We start from the raw sequence: 20909 nt of genomic DNA on the forward strand, positions 1-20909 counted from the left end.
CCACATTTCTGACACTTGGCACCCAACCAATCCTTCTGTTATTCCCTTAAACCACAAAACAGACCCATCCGCCAACGCGCCAACAACAACGCAAGGACGCAACCACGGTTGAATAACCCCCGATCCGTGACGTCACTGGATTTTTCGCCCATGAGACCCTTAACCCATCCGCGCAGTCGGCCAGTCGCGGCCCTGCTCGCCGCCACGTGACCCGCGCAACCAGTCCACGGTTGGGCCGCTGCCCACCTCTCCCATACAATGGTAATGGTACACAAAACCGTTTTATATCGTCGACTCGGCCAGCTGCGATCAGTTGTGAACTAGTAGTGTGGAAATGCGGTCGGCGTTTCCAGCAGACTACGGCAACTAGATTCGGGAAAGCGCGGAGCGTCGCGATGTGAACAGGGCCTTAGGCACGGCCTCCTTGATGCGTGCGAAGGCTTCCACAGAGACGTTTTTTCCGTGTGCCGCCAGTGGCGTACGTCGTGAAAGTGTGCGGAATGGAGAAATCTCCTCAATAAGGTGAGTGTAAACAAAATCACACTGCAAACACGGCCGCTCTCGATGGCTTATTACGTTTTTTTAATTACGGGGGGTTATCTTGTTGTCGTGGATGGGTTATTGGAAAGTTGTTTTCCGAGATCACGTGACGGGAGATTTTCGTGGTTAATTTGCGATTTCGAGGGTATCTGGAGTGCGGCTGTAAGCCGTCATCGATCAAGCGGGCTGCGAAGATTTGACAATTCGATTGACACACGCTGATATTTACTTAACTCGAGCACCAGGTGGCCTACTACCTGGAGGCTATAATCCGGGAAAATGGGTCTCTAATCCGCACTTCCTGCCATACAATGGTAATAATTCGCGAAGGGTCGGAGGGGAAGTCCCGGACTTAACCCCGGTGGCCTTTATTTTTAGCCATCGGGCTATTAATACCGCGGATATAATGTTTGTTTAAATCACGTTTTCCTTAAAGCGGCGATTAGCGACGATTAGCAACATTTTTGTATCGTCCGGAACGATGTGTTGTGGTACAATGGCGCGATTAACAGGTGGTTGTTAATGGGTTACATATTTCCTATTATTTTTGAATGGCAACAGTTGGCGGAACGCAGTTGGCGCGGTGGCCAATTTTTCGCTTTTCAAGATTTCATTTCGTTGATTAAAATTACATTTGACACGCTTTGTCACGAAATCTGTGTCAGATTTTAGCAAACGAACGCAGTTGAAAGCGGATACGCTGAGTTTGGATATTTGTTTTGTATTTTAAAGCCAGAGTTATTTTTTATGTAAAGTATTCGGAATTAAAAAACTTGTAAAATTACATTTGACCCAGTTCTACAAAGCTTAGTGCTTTCGGTTTCTAATAAATGGTTGTTTATTGAACACTTTTTTGAATGTAATTTTACATTTTAAAATTCCACATCAAGGGTCTGACTTTTATTAGAAAAATAGAGTTGCTGACAGTATTTTTTTGGAAAAGCTTTAGTTTCCAAGATTCAAGCCACATTTTTCTGTTACAAACAACTAAAATTTAGTTGTCTGATGTCAAGAATTTTCATTGAAAACTTCTGCGAGTTTATTCAGTAAGAAATGACAGTTTTGTTTGATAAATCAAGTTGCTCTTGATGTGCTTTTTATAAACTGTGGAATTTTAAAATTATTAAAAAATCTTCAACGTGTATTTTTAGTACACTAAAGCCATAATGAACAAAGGAATTGACGTTTGACATCCTCTTGTACAAGATCCTCGCTTATGTAATTTTACAAAATTTAAAATTCCACATCGAAAGTCTAATTTTTATTAGAAAAATAGAGTTGCTTCTGGCAGCATTTTTTGGAAAAGCTTCAGTTTCCAAAATTCGAGCCACATTTTTATGCACGAAACAACTAAAATTTAGTTGTCTAATGTCATTTTACGCTTACATTTGACATGCTTTTAAATATAGGTGAAAATTCAGTTTAAAGTGATTTTAATAATGCGAAACATTAAAGTCAAATGTAAAAAATTTTCAGACTTTTCATTGAAAACTTTTTAGAGTTTATTCAGTAAGAAATTACAGTTTTGTTTGATATACAAGTTGCCCTTGATGTGCTTTTTATAAACTGTGGAATTTTAACATTATTAAAAAATCTTCAACGTGTATTTTTAGTAAACTAAAGCCATAATGAACAAAGGAATTGACGTTTGACATCCTCTTGTACAAAATCCTCGCTTATGTAATTTTACAAAATTTAAAATTCCACATCGGGCGTCTAATTTTTATTAGAAAAATAAAGTTGTTTCTGACAGCATTTTTTAGAAAAGCTTTAGTTTCCAAAATTAGAGAAACATTTTTATGCTCCAAACAACTAAAATTTAGTTGTCTAATGTCATTTTACGCTTACAGTTGACATGCTTTTAAATTTAGGTGAAAATTCAGATTACAGTGATTTTAATAATGCGAAATATTAAAGTCAAATGTAAAAACTTTCCAGACTTTTCGTTGAAAACTTCTGCCAGTTTATTCAGTAAGAAATTACAGTTTTGTTTCAAAAATCAAGTTGCTCTTGATGTGCTTTTTATAAACTGTGGAATTTTAAAATTATCAAAAAATCTTCAACGTGTATTTTTAGTAAACTAAAACCATAATGAACAAAGGAATTGACGTTTGACAACCTCTTGTACAAAATCCTCGCTTGTGTAATTTTACAAAATTTTAAAATTCCACATCAAGCGTCCAACTTTTATCAGAAAAATAGAGTTGCTGGTGACAGTATTTTTTGGAAATGGCTTGGTTTCCAAAATTCCATCCACATTTTTCTGCACCAAACAACTAAAATTTAATTGTCTAATGTCACTTTACGCTTACATTTGACATGCTTTTAAATTTAGGTGAAAATTCAGATCAAAGTGATTTTAATAATGCGAAACATTAAAGCCAAATGTAAAAAATTTTCTGACTTTTCATTGAAAACTTCTGCGAGTTTATTCAGTAAGAAATTACAGTTTTGTTTGATAAATCAAGTTGCTCTTGATGTGCTTTTTATAAACTGTGGAATTTTAAAATTATTAAAAAATCTTCAACGGGTATTTTTAGTAAACTAAAGCCATAATGAACAAAGGAATTGACGTTTGACATCCTCTTGTACAAAATCCTCGCTTATGTAATTTTACAAAATTTAAAATTCCACATCGGGCGTCTAATTTTTATTAGAAAAATAGAGTCGCTTCTGGCAGCATTTTTTGGAAAAGCTTTAGTTTCCAAAATTCGAGCCACATTTTTATGCTCCAAACAACTAAAATTTAGTTGTCTAATGGCATTTTAGGCTTACATTTGACATGCTTTTAAATTTAGGTGAAAATTCAGATTAAAGTGATTTTAATAATGCGAAACATAAAAGTCAAATGTAAAAAATTTTCAGACTTTTCATTGAAAACTTCTGCGATTTTATTCAGCACGAAATTACAGTTTTGTTTGATAAATCAAGTTGCTCTTGATGTGCTTTTTATAAACTGTGGAATTTTAAAATAATTAAAAAATCTTCAACGTGTATTTTTTGTAAACTAAAGCCATAATGAACAAAGGAATTGGCGTTTGACATCCTCTTGTACAAAATCCTCGCTTATGTAATTTTACAAAATTTAAAATTCGACATCGAGCGTCTAATTTTTATTAGGAAAATAGAGTTGCTTCTGGCAGCATTTTTGGGAAAAGCTTTAGTTTCCAAAATTCGAGCCACATTTGACATCCTGTTGTACAAAATTTTCGCTTGTGTAGTTTTACAAAATTAAAAAAAAAAGTTTAGTTTCAAAATTCAACACTAAAATTTCGTTGTCAAGTGTCATTTTACGCTTTTTACAAACTATAGAACTGTACAGAATCTTCGTATTTGTAATTTTACAAAATTTTACATGTTAAGTGTCTGACTTTCGGGGTGCGTGTCAAAATTGACATTTGTAAAAGTGTAGAATTGTAAAATTCTTAGAAAATTTCGTGATACATATTTTTAGCATAGCTGAAGCTAGAAAGAAATAGAATTGACATTTGACAGCAAAAGACATTTTACACAATGTCTGTATCGTGTAATTTTACAAAAATCAAAATTTCTCAAAACAAAACATGTTATTTGAGATGTTTTACTTTGTACTTGGCTTTGAAATGAAGGTTTGAGCAAAAATCCATACCAACACATTAAAAAATATCGCAAAAGATCGTGACATTGCTGTCAAATGTCAGTGTCAAAACAAAATATGTACAGAAAATGCGGTTTAAATGTCATTCCACGCGCAGTCGACCAGATGGTAATTTCCAGCTCCCACTTAAAAAAAAAAAAACACCGTCTCTAATCATAATCAACCCATTTTCCCGAAAATATTTTTGTTGTTCCACTTTCCAAAAATCCGATGAATGCGGAACGGCGCCATTTTCACACCATCAAGCCCATTTTTCTCTCAAACCCGCCATTCGCCCCACTTTCGGCCTCCATAAACACCAAAAATCTCCCATCATTTGCGAAAATTTACACAGCTGGCGTTGGTCCAAAACACATTTTAGGTAATTCCCGAACCTAAATCATAGCCTCCCATAGTTTTCGATAAACGCCCACTGTGACGTGAGAAAACCCAAAACAACAGCTTTCTCATAAATCATTATCGGCTGCCCGAACCCATCGATCAATCAAGCTGTCAAAATGTACAGTTAAAATGGTTAATGACAATTCGTCATTTCTCCTATTAACGGTGATTACGTACTTAAATGTAGAAGTTTGGGTCATTTGTGTGGCCGATATTTTTGGAAAATGGTGCTTGATGGTGATTGTGTCAATTGTTCCGACCTAACCTTACTTTTGGAATTTTCGCAAAAATCGCATCTAGGAAGCATTGACTCACTTGTTTGTAAATACGAACGGGCTATAAATAGCGCTTAACCTTACATTGTAAAATTCTGTAATAATAGAGGAAATCGGATTGTTTCCACGATTAATGAGAATGACATTTGTGTGCAGTTGAAAAATCCAAACGGAAGTCGGACTCGTGTCGGCCATTTTTCGCCGCTTTGTTTGATCTAGTGGGCTCGTGTCAACCCGTTACGCGATCCACCAATCAAGCCCTTTGTGCCCGGCGCCAATTTAGCAAATAAAGCCCCATTCACACTTCGTTGGGCGTTATTCAGCGGCTGACGTCACCCCAATTAGCTTAATTCGGGGCTTTGTGGCGACTAATCCAGATCGGGGTTCGCCGGCAATGACATTTTCGTCAAATGATTAATCGGCGATTAAAAGTGGCCGGCGGTTTTCTGGTGCGAAGAGCGGCGTCCGCGCCAAGGCCGCAGCTGTCAAAGAAAAACCGACACGTGACCTCATAACCGTTCGCCGGCCAATTAAAAACCGTTCAAATTGTAATTTGTTTTGTGTCGGTGGACGGGTCCAGGCCTACGCGATTGAAGAAATTCCAAGGACGCGGAAAGCGCGTCACGTGGTCGCACAATTGCAGATGTTTCTTTTGGTTTTTATTAAGTTGGCGTGATAGTGCTGGCACTTGTTTTATAAATAAACAGACGCCTACTAGATCGCGCGTCGCCAGCTGTTACCTTTTCGGCCGATTCGGCGTTTTTGGGCTTGCGGGACGGAAGAATGCGGCTGGGGCTGATGATGGCGGGTCGAAACGTCGATGATCAAGGTTGGGATCGGCAGCCTTAACCTTTCGGGCAGATGGCGGATTTTCGTTGCGAAACTTTGACCCGAGGTGGAAATGAGGGTACATTTGTTTGCGGTTGCGAAATTGGCGGCGATGTTTGAAAGATGGAGTACGTGAACTGTCATAATGTGTTTATGAAAATGACAGATGGAGTCCGCTTCCGACCTCTTTGTTAGTTTTGAGGAGTAAAAATAGGGAGAGGCGACTGAAATAAATTTCGGGCGGTCATAGGAGTGTTTTTAGATTATGGAAAGGTAAAAATATTCCGGTTGGCGGGCGGTGTAATAAAGGTGTCGTGTGCAGGGTGTTATAATTTTTTTTTGAGGTAATAATTTCGAAAAATGTGGACGGATAAGGAAACCAAAAAGTTAGTAGTCACTAGTGAGCTTGACGATTTTTTTTTGTACAGGTTTTTTTGATCCAATTTTATGTTGGTCCTGGTTTTTTTTTAATCTTATATTTCTTAATGGTCTTTTTTATAACTGTTTATTTAGAAAAATGATTTCGACTTTTCAACGTCCTGATTTTTCGATTGAATTAAATTTTCGATTTCTTTATTTCTTGGGTTTTCCGCTTTCCGGTTTTTCGATATCGATTTCTCAACTTTTTCAAGTTTCGATTTTTCACTATTTCAGTTTTTTTATCGATTCATTAATTTCTCGATACACGACTTTTCAATTTTTTTATTTCTTCGATTTTTTAGCTTTTCGAGTTTTCGATTTCTCGATTTTTCGAGCTTCCGATTTTCGAGTTTCCAATTTTCGGAATTTTGGATTTTTCAACTTTTCGTTAACATTTTTCGATTCATTTTTCGATTTCCTGAGTTTTTCGTTTTCCATTTTTCGGTTTTTTGATATTGATTTCTCAATTTTTCAATGTTTCGGTTTCTCGAGTTTTGGATTTTAAGATATTTCAGTTTTTTTCGACTTTTCGATTTCTCGATTTTTTGATTAAATTAAACTTTCCCATTTTTCGATTTTTCCAGTTTTCGAATTTCCGATTTTTCGACTTTGCGTTGTTTCGATTTTTCGATTAAATTAAATTTTTGATTTCCCGAATTATCGATTTCTCAATTTTTCAATGTTTCGGTTTCCCAACTTTCCGATTTTTTGACTTTACTATTTGTTTATGTTTTATTGATTTCTTGATATACGACTTTTAAATTTCCTGATTTTTCTACTTTTCGATCAAACAAAATTTGCAGTTTTTCGACTTTCCGATATCAATTTTATGATTTCTTCGGTTTTTAGAATTTTCGATTACTGAACTTTTAGATTTCCCAAATTTTTGATTTCTTCAGTTTTTGGAGTTTCTGAATTTACGATTTTTCTACTTTTCGATGTTTCCATTAAATTAAATTTTCGATTTCTCAATTGTTCGAAATCGATTTCTCAACTTTTCAATGTTACGATTTCTCGACTTTTTTATTTTTCGACTTTACGATTTGTCGATATTTCCATATTTCAGTTTTTCGTTTTATTGATTTCTCGATATATTTTTCGATTTTTTTATTTCTTCGACTTTTCGATTTCCCAATTTTTCAGTTCTTCAATTCATCGATTTCCCGATTTTTCGACTTTCCGGTTTTTCAATTTCTCGATTTTGAATTCATATTTCGATTTTTAGATTAAATTAAATTTTCGATGTTTCGATTTCTTCAATTTTTCGATGTTTCGAATAAATTAAATTTTCGAATTGTCGAATTTTGGTTTTTTCGATTTCTGGAGTTTTCGACTTTTCGATCAAATTAAATTTTCCATTTTTTGACTGCGATTTTTCGACATTCCAATGTTTCAATTTTTCGATGTTTAAGATTTTGGGGCTTTTCTGTTTTTAGACTTTCCGATTTTGGTTTTTTCGATTGACTTAAATTTTCGATTTCTCGATTTTCCTATCAAATAAAATTTTCTATTTTTCGACTTTTCGATTCTTTGATTCATTTTTCCAGTTTCCGATGTTTCGCTTTTTCAACTTTTCGATTAAATTAAGTTTTCAATTTTTTGACTGCGATTTTTTGCCTTTTCAATGTTTCAATTTTTCAAGATTTTTACGACTAAATAAAATTTCGATTTCTCGAAATTTCGACTTTTCAATTTCTCAGTTTTTAGACCAAATTAAATTTTCGATTTCATAGTTTATCGGGTTTTCAATTTTTTGTACTTTTTGATATCTGATTTTTCGATTTTTGGATATTTCTATTTTACGATTTCTCCTATTTTTCGACTTTTCGATTATTTCAATTTGTGGACTTTTTGATAAAATTAAATTTTCGATTTTTCGATTTCTTCAATTTTTCGATATTTCGAATAAATTAAATTTTCGAATTCTCGAATTTTGGTTTTTTCGATTTCTGGATTTTTCGACTTTTCGATCAAATTCAATTTTCCGTTCTTTGACTGCGATTTTTCGATTCTTCGTGTTTTCGTCTTTTCGATTTTTCGATTCTTCGATTCATTTTTCGAGTTTCCAATGTTTCGCTTTTTCAATTTTTCGATTAAATTAAGTTTTCGGTTTTTTTGACTTTGCAGTTTTTTGCCTTTTCGATGTTTCAATTTTTCAAAAATTTTCCGATTAAATAAAGTTTTTGATTTCTCGAAATTTCCACTTTTCAATTTCTCGATTTTTCGACCAAATTAAATTTGCGATTCTGCGATTTTTCAATTTTTCGACTTTTCGATCAAACTAAATTTTCGATTTTTCGATTTTTGGATCTTTCGATTTTACGAAAAAACAAAAAACTGAAAAATCCAAAAATTGAAAACTCGTGGAATTGACAGTCCAAATTAAATTTTCGTTTTTTCGAATTTCCAATTTGAGTTTCCGATTTTGTTTTAAATTCCGACTGTCCGATTTTTCAGTGTTTCCATTTTTTGGGTTTTTCGATTTTTCGTCTTTCGAGTTCTCGATTTTTGAAGTTTTCGGTCAAATTAAGTTTGCGATTTTTCGACTTTGTCTGATTTTTCGGGTTCTTGATTTTTCGATCTTTCCACTTTTTGATCAAACTAAATTTACGATTTCACGATTTCTTGGATTTTTTGACTTTTCGATTTCTTCCTTTTCGGACTTTTCGATAAAATTAAATTTTAGATTTTCCGATTGACTTTTCAGTTTTTCGTTTCCTGAATTTTTCGAGTTCTTCATTTTTATTTTTCATTTTTCCGATTTTTTAATTTTCATTTTCTCGATTTTATATCAGTTTTTAGTTTTTTCATTTCCTTTATTTTTTCCACGTTCCTTCCGATTTTATAATTTTTTGTTTTTTCAGTTTTTTTATTTATTGAGTTCTCGAAATACAACTTTTTCACTTTTCAATGTTTCCTTTTTGTTGTTTCTCCGATTTTTCGATCAAATTAATTTTTCGAGTTTCCGATTTTTCGCTTTTTCGATTAAATTAAATCTCCGATTTCTCAAAATTTCGGTTTTAATTTCTCGATTTTTCGACTTTTCGACCAAATTAGATTTTCGATTTTGCCATTTTTTGATTTCTTTGATTTTTTCGATCAAACTAAATTTCCGATTTTTCGATTTTTTGATTGAATTCAATTTTCGATTTCCCGAATTGTCGACTTCGATTTCTCAACTTTTCGACTTCGATTTCTCGACTTATCGACTTTCCGATTTTTTCATATCAATTTCTCAATTTTTGAATGTTTCGATTTTTTGACTTTGCAACTTTTCAATTTCTGAATTTTTCGACTTTTCCAAGTTCCAATTTTTTGGTTAAATTAAATTTTCGATTTTGTCAATGTTTCGATCTTGGCTTTTCGACTTTTCGATTTCTCGATTTCGAAAAATCGGGAAATCAAAAAGTTGAAAAGGCGATAAATCGAAACATTGGAAAGTGAAAAACTGCCGAGTAACAGAATTTAATTTGATCGAAAAATCGAAAAATTTAAAATTGAAAAATCAAATAATTAAAAAATCTAAAATTTGAAATATCCAAAAATTGAAAAATTTTACATTGAAAAAAAAATTATAAAACCAGAAAATTAAAATCCGAAATAAAAAATGACAAATCGAAAAATTGAAACAAAAAACCGAAAAATCGAAAAATTGAAAACTCGTGGAATTGCAAATTGAAAAATTGCAAAATCCGCAAATTAAATTTCGTCGATTTTTCGATCTCGGCTTTTCGACTTTTCGATTTCTGATTTTTCAGCTTTTCGATTTTTCAGCTTCTTGGATTTTCGACTTTCCGTTTTCTTCGATTTTTTGACTTTCTGATTTTTCGAAATAGAGAAATTGAAAAACTGAACAATTTCACATTGAAAAATAAATTATAAAATCGGAAAATGAAAATTCGAAATAAAAAATGGCAAATCGAAAAAGTGAAAACTCGTGGAATTGCAAATTGAAAAATTGCAAAATCCGCAAATTAAATTTTCGATTTTTCCATTAATTTAAATTTGCGATTTCTCGATTTTATTAACTTTCCAATTTTTCGACTTTTCAGTGTTTCCACGGTTTTGATTTCTTCGATTTTTCGAATTCGACCAAATTAAGTTTTCGATTTTTTAACTTTGCGAGTTTTCGACTTTTCGACTTTTGGACTTTCCAATTTTTTCATATCGATTTCTCAGTTTTTCAATGGTTCGACTTTTTGACTTTACAACTTTACAATTACTCGATTTTTTTACTTTTCCATGTTCCAATTTTTGAACATGGAACATTGAAAAATTGAAAAAAGTTGAAAAAAAGCACAAATTATAAAAAATGGAAGAATATAAAAAATTGTGAAATCAAAAAAATTATTTTGGTATGATAACTCACAACGGGCGTTGCGCACTAAATTCTAAGCCAAACTTTTTTCCTAGGGCTCATTATATCCAGTACATAAAATGACGAGTCATACCTCAAGCCCCATTCTGACACCGACTTTGCGCACAAGAGTTAAAATCGTAAACCACGGATTTATCTGTGTCGTCACATCATCCCGAAGGTCAGAAATTTCTACTAGTGTAGTAATAATAACCGACTGACTTAATATTCGCTACTTTAAAATAAGTGAGTAAGACTATGACACGAAAAAGGTCGATAAATATTTAACTGGCCTCAAGTAGTTCTTTGCCCTCGATTCGGACACGTGCGCGGCTTCCCTCCCGTTGACACATCTACAGCTTCCATCGTTATTTATTTCAATCCTCCCATCCATTTCCAATCCCGCATTTTCTCCACTTTTATCTCGAACCACCCAACGCCCGAACCGAATTATGAAACCTCTCCAGCTGTCTCCGACGTGACAGATGGCCGCAATTACGACACCAAATAAATTACCATTAATCACAATTAATCGAAAGCTCGAGCCGTCGTCGTGATTGTCTTGAATGACATAACTGTTTCACTGTGAAAGCTGCGCCAAAAACAAGAGCCACGATTTACGGCCCCATAAATCAAAATTCGCTAACGATCCCGAATCCTGGCACACTCCGACCGATATTATTTATTGAAAAAATCGGTTTGAGCAAGTACTGCTCGTAAAGCTCGGCGATGGTCCATTTAAACCCACTCGAGCAACTTCGCGCGAGGTTTATTATTCATAAAAAAACTATTTCGAAAGCGAGTTTACGCTTATGATTTTCAGCGCGGGCTACAATCGTCGGGTCGTGCTTCTGCCGTAAACCGGGACCGTGTTTGAAAAATTTATGGGTGTCAGGGTCGCTGGGTTGACCTAGAGGAGTGTGGGAGGGTTTCCGAAATAAAAGAAAAGTGCCACTGAAATTTATTCCGAAGTTTAGGAGCGTAAATAAACACTGAATTAACGGACTTTAAGGACCATTAAATTTGGAGGTGTGTTAGGAAAAAGCCGTGGAAATACTTTAATCCCTACATGTGAACTGCGCCGGATTTGTCAGAAATTTTAATTTTTCAGTATAAAGTTAATATTAGTATTATTATTTTTCAATAACACGAAGAATGCGAGCGCAGCGAGCACATTTAGGTATTACTAAAACTAATTCACTACCGTCTACAAAAAAGTAATAAAAATGTTCTTGATTTGATCAATAAAATAGGCTGCCTCATTCATTCATTTTTTTGAGTCATCCTGTATAAGTAAACGTAAAGACTATGAATGAATTGATAAACCATAAGGATGGGGTCATAATATTTTGCTTATTTTAGGTGCCAAAAAATTGAAATATCGAAAAATCAATCGGAATGTCGAAAAATTAGTCAAAAAGTCAAAAAATCGAAAATTTGGTTTGATCCAAAAACCGAAAATCCAGAATCGAAAAATCGGAAAGGCGCGAAATCGAAGAAATGTACTAATCGAAACATTGAAAAGTCGAAAAATCAATCAGAAAGTCAAAAATTCGGAAATTCAGTTGGATCGAAAAGTCGAAAAATCGAAAAATTGAAATAGCGAAAAACTGAAATATCAAAAATCGCAAGTCCAAAAATGGAAACCCTAATTGAGAAATCAATATCGAGAAATCGGAAACTCAGAAAGTCGAAAAATCGAGAAAAAGAAAAGTCGAAAAATCGAAAAGACGTAAAATTGAAAATCTAAAAAAATCGAAATATCCAAAAATCAAGCTGAAAGTCAAAAGATCGAAAATTTTGTTTGAACGAAAAGTCAAAAAATCGAAAAAATCAAAAAACTAAAACATTAAAATATCGAAAAATCGGGAAGTCAAAATGTTGAAAAATCGAAATTTTAGTTTTATCAAAAAGTCGTAAAGTCGAGAAATCAAAAGGGTCCAAAATCGAAGAAACCAAAAAATCGAAACATTGAAAAATAAAAAAATCGGGAAGTCAAAATGTTGAAAAATCGAAAACTTAGTTTTATCAAAAAGTCGTAAAGTCGAGAAATCGAAAGGGTCCAAAAATCGAAGAAATCAAAAAATTGAAACATTGAAAAATCAAAAAATAATGAAGTCGAAAAGTCGAAACTTACTGAAAAATTCAAAAACCGATATCGAAAAATCGAAAGTCGCCAATTCGAAGCGATCGAAAACCTGAAAAATCGGGAAATCGAAAAGCCAAAAAACCAGTAAATCGAAACAACGGAAAGTCGAAAAATCAATCAAAAAGTTAAAAATCGCATTTAGTTTGATCCAAAATTCGAAAAATCTAGAATCGAACAGCCGCAAAATTGATGAAATCGATAAATCCAAACATTGGAAAGTCGAAAAATCAGTCAAAATCAAAAATCGCATTTAGTTTGATCCAAAAACCGAAAATCCAGAATCGAAAAATCGAAGAAATCTACAAATCCAAACATTGAAAAGTCGAAAAATCAATCAGAAAGTCAAAAAATCGGAAATTTAGTTTGATTGAAAAGTCAAAAAATCGAGAAATCGAAAAGTCGAAAAATCAACAAAACGTCAAAAAATCGCAAATTTAGTTTGATCCAAAAATCTAAAAATTCAGAATCGAAAAGCCGAGAAATCCAAACACTGGAAAGTCAAAAAATCAATCAGAAAGTCAAAAAATCGAACAAATCAAAAAATCGAAAATTCAAAACTTGGAAAAGTCGAAAAATCACTGAGAAAGCCAAAAAATCTGAAATTTAGTTTGATTTAGTTTGATCGAAAAGTCAAAAATCGAGAAATCGAAATGTAAAAAAATCAGTTGGGAAGTCGAAAAATCAACAAAACGTCAAAAAATTGCAAATTTAGTTTGATCCAAAAATCTAAAAATCCAGAATCGAAAAGCCGAGAAATTCAAACATTGGAAAGTTAAAACATCAATCAGAAAGTCAAAAAATCGAACCAATCAAAAGATCGAAAATTCGAAACTCGGAAAAGTCGAAAAATCACTGAGAAAGCAAAAAAATCGGAAATTTAGTTTGATTGAAAAGTCAAAAAATCGAGAAATCGAAAAGTCGAAAAATCAGTTGGAAAGTCGAAAAATCAGTCAAAACGTGAAAAAACGCAAATTTAGTTTGATCCAAAATTCTAAAAATTCAGAATCGAAAAGCCGAGAAATTCAAACATTGGAAAGTCAAAAAATCAATCAGAAAGTCAAAAAATCGAAAATTCAAAACTTGGAAAAGTCGAAAAATCGGAAATTTAGTTTGATTGAAAAGTAAAAAAATCGAGAAATGGGAAAGTCAAAAAATCAGTTGGAAAGTCGAAAAATCAATCAAAACGCCAAAAAATCGCAAATTTAGTTTGATCCAAAAATCTAAAAATTCAGAATCGAAAAGCCGAGAAATTCAAACATTGGAAAGTCAAAAAATCGAAAAGTCGAATCTTGGAAAAGTCGAAAAATCACTGAGAAAGCCAAAAAATCGGAAATTTAGTTTGATTGAAAAATCAAAAAATCCAGAAATCGAAAAGTCGAAAAATCAGTTGGAAAGTCGAAAAATCAACAAAACGCCAACAAATCGTAAATTTAGTTTGATCCAAAAATCTAAAAATTCAGAATCGAAAAGGCGAGAAATTCAATCATTAGAAAGTCAAAAAATCAATCAAAAAGTCAAAAAATCAAACAAATCAAAAAATCGAAAAGTCGAATCTTGGAAAAGTCGAAAAATCACTGAAAAAGCCAAAAAATCGGAAATTTAGTTTGATTGAAAAGTCAAAAAATCGAGAAATCGAAAAGTCGAAAAATCAGTTGGAAAGTCGAAAAATCAGTCAAAACGTGAAAAACGCAAATTTAGTTTGAACCAAAAATCTAAAAATTCAGAATCGAAAAGCCGAGAAATTCAAACATTGGAAAGTCAAAAAATCAATCAGAAAGTCAAAAAATCGAAAATTCGAAACTTGGAAAAGTCGAAAAATCACTGAAAAAGCCAAAAAATCGTAAATTTAGTTTGATTGAAAAGTCAAAAAATCGAGAAATCGAAAAGTCGAAAAATCAGTTGGAAAGTCGAAAAATCAGTCAAAACGTGAAAAACGCAAATTTAGTTTGATCCAAAAATCTAAAAATCCAGAATCGAAAAGCCGAGAAATTCAAACATTGGAAAGTTAAAACATCAATCAGAAAGTCAAAAAATCGAAACAATCAAAAAATCGAAAATTCGAAACTCGGAAAAGTCGAAAAATCACTGAAAAAGCCAAAAAATCGGAAATTTAGTTTGATTGAAAAGTCAAAAAATCGAGAAATCGAAAAGTCGAAAAATCAGTTGGAAAGTCGAAAAATCAGTCAAAACGTGAAAAACGCAAATTTAGTTTGATCCAAAAATCTAAAAATTCAGAATCGAAAAGCCGAGAAATTCAAACATTGGAAAGTCAAAAAATCAATCAGAAAGTCAAAAAATCGAACAAATCAAAAAATCGAAAATTCAAAACTTGGTAAAGTCGAAAAATCAATCAAAACGCCAACAAATCGTAAAATCTAAAAATTCAGAATCGAAAAGCCGAGAAATTCAAACATTGGAAAGTTAAAACATCAATCAGAAAGTCAAAAAATCGAACCAATCAAAAAATCGAAAATTCGAAACTTGGAAAAGTCGAAAAATCACTGAAAAAGCCAAGAAATCGTAAATTTAGTTTGATTGAAAAGTCAAAAAATCGAGAAATCGAAAAGTCGAAAAGTCAGTTGGAACGTCGAAAAATCAGTCAAAACGTGAAAAAACGCAAATTTAGTTTGATCCAAAAATCTAAAAATCCAGAATCGAAAAGCCGAGAAATTCAAACATTGGAAAGTTAAAACATCAATCAGAAAGTCAAAAAATCGAACCAATCAAAAAATCGAAAATTCGAAACTCGGAAAAGTCGAAAAATAACTGAAAAAGCCAAAAAATCGGAAATTTAGTTTGATTGAAAAGTCAAAAAATCGAGAAATCGAAAAGTCAAAAAATCAGTTGGAAAGTCGAAAAATCAATCAAAACGCCAAAAAATCGCAAATTTAGTTTGATCCAAAAATCTAAAAATTCAGAATCGAAAAGCCGAGAAATTCAAACATTGGAAAGTTAAAAAATCAATCAGAAAGTCAAAAAATCGAAAATTCAAAACTTGGAAAAGTCGAAAAATCGGAAATTTAGTTTGATTGAAAAGTAAAAAAAATCGAGAAATGGGAAAGTCAAAAAATCAGTTGGAAAGTCGAAAAATCAATCAAAACGCCAAAAAATCGCAAATTTAGTTTGATCCAAAAATCTAAAAATTCAGAATCGAAAAGCCGAGAAATTCAAACATTGGAAACTCAAAAAATCAATCAGAAAGTCAAAAAATCGAAAATTCAAAACTTGGAAAAGTCGAAAAATCGGAAATTTAGTTTGATTGAAAAGTCAAAAAATCGGGAAATCGAAAAATCGAAAAATCAGTTGGAAAGTCGAAAAATCAGTCAAAACGTAAAAAACGCAAATTTAGTTTGATCCAAAAATCTAAAAATTCAGAATTGAAAAGCCGAGAAATTCAAACATTGGAAAGTCAAAAAATCAATCAGAAAGTCAAAAAATCGAACAAATCAAAAAATCGAAAATTCAAAACTTGGAAAAGTCGAAAAATCACTGAGAAAGCCAAAAAATCGGAAATTTAGTTTGATTGAAAAGTCAAAAAATCGAGAAATCGAAAAATCGAAAAATCAGTTGGAAAGTCGAAAAATCAGTCAAAACGTGAAAAACGCAAATTTAATTTGATCCAAAAATCTAAAAATTCAGAATCGAAAAGCCGAGAAATTCAAACATTGGAAAGTCAAAAAATCAATCAGAAAGTTAAAAAATCGAACAAATCAAAAAATCGAAAATTCTAAACTTGGAAAAGTCGAAAAATCTCTGAGAGCCAAAAAATCGGAAATTTAGTTTGATTGAAAAGTCAAAAAATCGAGAAATCGAAAAGTCGAAAAATCAGTTGGAAAGTCGAAAAATCAGTCAAAACGTGAAAAAACGCAAATTTAGTTTGATCCAAAATTCTAAAAATTCAGAATCGAAAAGCCGAGAAATTCAAACATTGGAAAGTCAAAAAATCAATCAGAAAGTCAAAAAATCAAACAAATCAAAAAATCGAAAATTCGAAACTTGGAAGAATTGAAAAATCACTGAGAAAGCCAAAAAATCGGAAATTTCGTTTGATTAAAAAGTCAAAAAATCGAGAAATCGAAAAGTCGAAAAATCAGTTGGGAAGTCGAAAAATCAACAAAACTTCAAAAAATCGCAAATTTAGTTTGATCCAAAAATCTAAAAATTCAGAATCGAAAAGCCGAGAAATTCAAACATTGGAAAGTCAAAAAATCAATCAGAAAGTCAAAAAATCGAACAAATCAAAAAATCGAAAATTGGAAACTTGGAAAAGTCGAAAAATCACTGAGAGCCAAAAAATCGGAAATTTAGTTTGATTGAAAAGTCAAAAAATCGAGTAATCGAAAAGTCGAAAAATCAGTCAAAACGTGAAAAAACGCAAATATAGTTTGATCCAAAAATCTAAAAATTCAGAATCGAAAAGCCGGGAAATTCAAACATTGGAAAGTCAAAAAATCAATCAGAAAGTCAAAAAATCCAACAAATTAAAAAATCGAAAATTCAAAACTTGGAAAAGTCGAAAAATCACTGAGAAAGCCAAAAAATCGGAAATTTAGTTTGATTGAAAAGTCAAAAAATCGAGAAATCGAAAAGTCGAAAAATCAGTTGGAAAGTCGAAAAATCAACAAAACGTCAAAAAATCTCAAATTTAGTTTGATCCAAAAATCTAAAAATTCAGAATCGAAAAGCCGAGAAATTCAAACATTGGAAAGTTAAAACATCAATCAGAAAGTCAAAAAATCGAAACAATCAAAAAATCGAAAATTCGAAACTCGGAAAAGTCGATAAATCACCGAAAAAACCAAAAAATCGGAAATTTAGTTTGATTGAAAAGTAAAAAAATCGAGAAATGGGAAAGTCGAAAAATCAGTTGAAAAGTCGAAAAATCAGTCAAAACGTGAAAAAACGCAAATTTAGTTTGATCCAAAAATCTAAAAATTCAGAATCGAAAAGCCGAGAAATTCAAACATTGGAAAGTCAAAAAATCGAAAATTCGAAACTTGGAAAAGTCGAAAAATCACTGAGAAAGCCAAAAAATCGGAAATTTAGTTTGATTGAAAAGTCAAAAAATCGAGAAATCGAAAAGTCGAAAAATCAATTAGAAAGTCAAAAAATCAAACAAAACAGAAAATCGAAAAATTGAAAAATCGAAAAATTGAAATAGCGAAAAATCGAGAATTCGAAAATTTGAAAAATCGAAAATCGAAAACCTGAAATATCGAAAAACCGGAAAGTCCAAAAATGGAAACCTTAATTGAGAAATCAATATTGAAAAATCGGAAAGTTGAAAAATCGAAAAGATGGTAAACCGAGAGAAAAATCGAATCATTGACAATACGGAAAATCGAAATAACGAAAAGTTAAAAAATTATTTGGAAAGTCAAAAACTCAAATCAGCAAGTCAAAAAATTGAAAATTTAGATTTATCGAAAAATCCGGACTCGAAATTCGAAAAGCCGAGAAATCGAAAACTCGAAAAATCAATTGGAAAGTCTAAAAGTCGGAAATTTAGTTTGATTGAAAAGTCGAAAAATCAATTGGAAAGTCGAAAAATCAATAAAAAAATCGCAAATTTAGTTTGATCCAAAAATCTAAAAATTCAGAATCGAAAAACCGAGAAATCCAAACATTGGAAAGTCAAAACATCAATCAGAAAGTCAAAAAATCGAACAAATCAAAAAATCGCAAATTTAGTCTGAAAAGTCAAAAAATCGAGAAATCCAAAAGTCGAAAAATCAGTTGGGAAGTCGAAAAATCAATCATAACGTCAAAAAATCGCAAATTTAGTTGAATCCAAAAATCTAAAAATTCAGAAAATCCGACAAATGCAAACATTGGAAAGTCTAAAAATCAATCAGAAAGTAAAAAAATCAAACAAATCGAAACATTGAAAAATCGAAAAACCGAAATATCGAAAAACCGGAAAGTCCAAAAATGGAGACCCTAATTGAGAAATCAAAATTGAAAAATCGGAAAGTTGAAAAATCGGAAAGACGCACAATCGAAGATCCAGAAAAATCAAAAAACCAAAAAGACGAAAAACCGAGAAATCGAAAGATCGACAAAATCGAAATATGGAAAAATCAAAAAATCAAAAAGCTGCCAAATCGAAATAACGAAAAATTAAAAAATCATTTGGAAACTCAAAAACTCAAATCAAAAAATCGGAAATTTAGTTCGATCAAAATTTTGAAAAATCAGAAAATCAATTGGAAAGTCGAAAATTTTGTTTGATCGAAAAGACGAAAAATCGAGAAATCGAAAGGTCGAAAAGTCAAAGAAATAAAAAAATCGAAACATTGAAAAATCAAAAAATCGAAGAAATCGAAAAGTCGAGATACTGAAAATGGAAAAACCGATACGAAAAATCGGAAAGTCGAAATACTGAGAAATCGAAAAGACGAAAAACCGAGAATCGAAAAAATTACAAAATCGAAGAGTCAAAAATCGATCAGAAAGTCAAAAAATCGGAAATTTAGTTTGATTGGAAAGTCGAAGAGCCGAGATTTAGAAATATCGAAAGTCGCAAAGTCGCAAAATCAAGAAATCGAAAAGTCAAAACCCAAAAAATTGAAACATCGAAAAATTAATAGGAAAATCGAAAGGTCGGGAAATCGAGACGTCGGAAAACCAGGAAATTGAGAATTCGAAACATCGAAAAGTCCAAAAATCAATCAGAAAGCCAAAAAATTGGAAATTTAGTTTGATCGGAAAGTCGAAAAGCGACAAATGACAAATCGAAACAACGAAAAGTCGAAAAATCAATTGGAAAGTCAAAAAATCAATGAAAAAGTAAAAAAATCGCACTTTTAGTTTGATCCAAAAATCGAAAAGCCGCAAAACCGAAGAAATCGATAAATCCAAACATTGGAAAGTCGAAAAATCAAATCAGAAAGTCAAAAATCGGAAATTTAGTTTGATCAAAAAGTCGAAAAATCGAAGAAATTGAAAAATCAAAAAATTGAAATATCGAAAAATCGAAATACTGAAAAATTGAAATATCGGAAAATTAAAAAACCAATCGGAAATTCAAAAAATCGAAAATTTAGTTTGATCGAAAAGTCAATCAGAAAGTCAAAAGTCGAAAAGCCGAGAGATCGAAAAATTGAAAAGACGAAACATCGGAAAGTAGAGAAAACTGCAGAGTAAAAAAATTAATTTGATCGAAAAGTCGAAAATTTGAAAAATCCAGGAACTGAAAATTTTTACGTTGAAAAAAAAATAGAACACTGAAAAACCGATAAATTGAAAAAATGAGAAAATAAAAATCCGAAATAAAAATGCCAAATCGAAAAATTGAAAAAACAAAAAACTGAAAAATCCAAAAACTGAAAACTCCTGGAATTGAAAGTCCAAATTAAATTTTCGTTTTTTCGAGTTTCCGATTGATTTTTTGAGTTTCCGATTTTGTTTTAAATTCCCACTTTCCGATTTTTCAGTGTTTCCATTCTCGATTTTTGGACTTTTCGCCCAAATTAAGTTTTCGACTTTGTCTGATTTTTCGGATTTTTGATTTCTCGATCTTTCCACTTTTTAATCACACTAAATTTACGATTTTACGATTTCTTGGATTTTTTCACTTTTGGATTTCTTCCTTTTCGGACTTTTCGATTAAATTAAATTTTCGATTTTCCGATTGATTTTTCAGTTTTTCGCTTCCTCAATTTTTCGAGTTTTTGATTTTTATTTTTCATTTTTCCGAATTTTTAATTTTCATTTTCTGGATTTCATATCAGTTTTTAGTTTTTTCTTTTCCTTTATATTTTCCACGTTCCTTTCGATTTTACAATTTTTTTATTGTTTTTTCAGTTTTTTTATTTATTGAGTTCTCGAAATACAACTTTTTGACTTTTCAATGTTTTCTTTTTGTTATTTCTTTGATTTTTCGGTCAAATTAAATTTTCGTCTTTACGATTGATTTTTTGACTTACAGTTTTTCAATTTTGCAATTTTTAGATGGTACCTACAGTTTTTCATTTTTCGTTTATTCATTTTTTAAAATTGTCAATCTTTGATTCCTTGGTTTTCCAATTTTTAAGTTTTTCAATTCTGAAATTTTTGTTGCTCTTTTATCCGATTTTCCGATTGTTTAATTTTCAATATGTATTTCGTTTTTTCAATTTTTCATTTCTTCAATTTTTCAAGTTGTTCAGTTTTTAGATTTTTCCAAGTTTTCATTTTACACTTTTTAGTTTTTTCATTCTTGATCCAAAAAACTGAAAAAACGAAAAACTGCAAAATAGAAAAAGTGGAAAATTGAAAAATTAAGAATAGGATAAAATTTTAAAATTTAAAATGGAAAATGACTGTTTCATATTCAAAATG

The 20909-nt window shown here is 31.7% G+C and overlaps 1 protein-coding gene across 1 annotated transcript in view; it reads left to right on the plus strand.

Moving 5' to 3' along the window:
* Window positions 1-303: 303 nt before the first annotated feature.
* Window positions 304-20909, plus strand: part of LOC135140574 (alpha-1D adrenergic receptor) — a 32707-nt gene continuing 12101 nt past the window's right edge. The window contains exon 1 of the mRNA XM_064071182.1: window positions 304-522. The gene's annotated coding sequence lies outside the window, so the exon portion shown is untranslated. The remainder of the gene's footprint in view (window positions 523-20909) is intronic.

This window comes from Zophobas morio, unplaced genomic scaffold (assembly GCF_036711695.1).
Source record: "Zophobas morio isolate AGI-343-1 ecotype UQ-CSIRO unplaced genomic scaffold, CSIRO_AGI_Zmor_V1 ptg000040l, whole genome shotgun sequence".
Classification (NCBI taxonomy): Eukaryota; Metazoa; Arthropoda; class Insecta; order Coleoptera; family Tenebrionidae; genus Zophobas; species Zophobas morio.